Below are 2,655 nucleotides of genomic sequence, written 5' to 3' on the forward strand. Positions count from 1 at the left end.
TAGAAGCAAAAAATACGGATGATTTTATTTGTTGTCGTGCTGATCGAGTTCTAGCTTAAAGAGAGACTGAATCAGTGGTATATGGCTCTCTGTAGTCAGTCATGAGTTTCGCTGTCGGTACCACATCACAGAACCGACAGCCACGGCATAAAGGCATGCGTTATAGCAGCAGACGACAACGCGGCGATGGTGATGGCCACAGTATTGATACCGCAGATAAATTTTGGCGGTGCCAAAGACGAGAATAGAAGCGGCGCCGAATAAATCGGCTTCACCGGGATGAAAGCTTGGGAGGTGAGACATATACTGCTTCGCAGTAAAAGTGTGAGTTAGCCAAAATGTCAGGCAACTACAGTTATTCATCAAGAAGCTAATGCCAGCGAGCACTATAGCGAAGCCCCAATATTGTCTGATTGACTGTCTGATTTTAAACCTGCTGTCGACTGCCTGATTTCAAGCCTTTATAAGCAACCAACCAGTGTTAGAGCCACGAATACGACGGGCATTAAAGCGAAACAGGTAGTTCAATAGCTGCTATCAAATAGCAGGAGCAGGAATAAGGTCTCCGTACTGAAGGGACCGATAAAGCGTCCGTCTTTTTTTCTTTTTTTCGTAGAATACGCTCGTAAAATGAATTCTTCTACAGTACCAGGTACGCGCGCCTTCTCATTGTTCAAATACACGGCGCAGAGGACCAGGCAGACAAGGAAACATCGGCAAAATGCGGGTGGGGGTCTTAGTACTACGCTAGTTAACGGCAGACACCTCAGGTAACATACTGACACGAGAACAAAGTTTCAGCGGTAACTTGATGACAGTGGAGTGAGGGTATCTTTTGACTTTTACCTAGAAAATGCACATACAGTAATCCCTCGTTAACTTGAAGTAGTAAAATCCACTGAAAACTTACAGATAAGTGCCGAAAATTTGTGAACAGGTCACTGATGTAAGAGCTAGTGCTGGTAGGAAATACTTCACTACACAGGGGAGCAGTTAGCTTCGTGATGTTCTTTTCCCCGGGCCTTCTCCTCCAAGCCGCAGTAGCGCTGAGGACCTGACCCCGGGTATCTTCAACCGACAAACTCAGCCTCCGATACAAAACTGTACATTTATTTACAGCCCAGCGGGCGGCTAAGAAACTGTGCTCGGGCGAGCCCGAAGACGACGGGCCGAGCTCTCCTGCGCCCGGATTGCGTCTTCCCGTATTCATCTTCCCTTCCTCCTGCCGCTGAGGGCCGGGGAAGAAGGAAAAGCCAGTCCTCTTGGTCGGGGTTCATCCCCATGTGGTGGCGGTTAAGACATCCAAAGCGAGCAGGCGCGGCCTTTCTCGGAATGCGCGGCGTTTGAAAGCGCCGCGCAACACGTTCTTTCAATTTCCGCGCTGCTCTTCCCGGGGCCCGCGCCAGTTAGTGAGTCGAAGCGCTCGACAGGAGCTTTCGTGATAAAGGTAAAATAATTATCAGGAAAACCATATTTTTATTATTGCGGCAGAAATAACTGCGTGATGCTCGCCTGTTTGGTGTTTGCATTTGACCCACAAAGGCGTTCACGAGCTCCTCGATGCACCGCAGCAACCGTACGTTGCCACCGCTACATTCTACTTTGCTGCGAAGCAGGCGCAGCAACTTTGTTGTTTCTGCCATTGAAGGCACTTCTCGAGGCTCCTTGTCGCCCGCATGATCAGCTCGTCATCCGCAGCTACGCCAACGATGTAGGCGTCGGACAGCCTTCCGGTATCGGGGACATCAGCCTCGTACAGGGCGTACTCCGCGTAAATTTGTCGTTCACGACCACGTTCGGCGCGTAGTGGGAGCTAAGGGTTTGAACTGAGACCTTATCAGCTGCATGTACAGCAGACTTTGCCTTGAGTCCTCTCTGCCAACATTTCGAGATATCCGTGGTCCCCCGAAAAAGCGTTCGAGATAAAGGAGGACAAATACATATCACCTATTAAAGGTAAATCACGGCGAAAAACAGTTTCGACTTGACCGATATTTCGAGATAACCGAGTTCCAGTGAACGAGGAATTATTGTATATTATTTTTACAATCATGAATTTATTCGGCGCTGTATAGAAGTGTCTCGGCTGTGGTATGGGGTTGGCGCACCACGTTTCCTCCCGCACGAGGGCAAAAGTCTAGCATGGCCGAATGATTGCTGTCAATATGAGCACAATCTCCTCAGGTAATGATGTAGACCATGCGAGGTTGATATATCAGGTTAGTTAGCCTAATACGAAAATCGGGCTCTCTCTTGTATTTCAAAGGGCATTCTTCGGTCTCTTCTGTTTCTCTTTAAAACTTTCAACACATTCCAGTAATCTAACCGCCCTGCTTAGAAATGTGCGTGAGCGAATACAGCTGTAGCCACGGGTCGCCGTAATAAAGTTTCTCTTTAGTTTGTTTGCAACACGGGAGGGAGGAGATTTCGAATGAAGCCAAAGAATCCCGGGGCTGCTTTCCACGGGGCGAAGCCCATAACATCAGCCTTTGGTCAATAAATAAAGATTTATTCTCTTTCTCCTTCTTAAAATAAAGCCAACCTGGGCTTTAAAATAATATTAGACCTCGGCAGTGTAACCTCTGTTACCAAAGTAGCTAGACCATTGTACGATTTTTTTTACATATCCATGCACAAAGTAACAACAGTAGCAAA

The sequence above is a fragment of the Haemaphysalis longicornis genome, unplaced genomic scaffold (assembly GCF_048455015.1).
Source record: "Haemaphysalis longicornis isolate Haplotype H1 unplaced genomic scaffold, Haemaphysalis longicornis Haplotype H1 scaffold_4, whole genome shotgun sequence".
NCBI lineage: Eukaryota > Metazoa > Arthropoda > Arachnida > Ixodida > Ixodidae > Haemaphysalis > Haemaphysalis longicornis.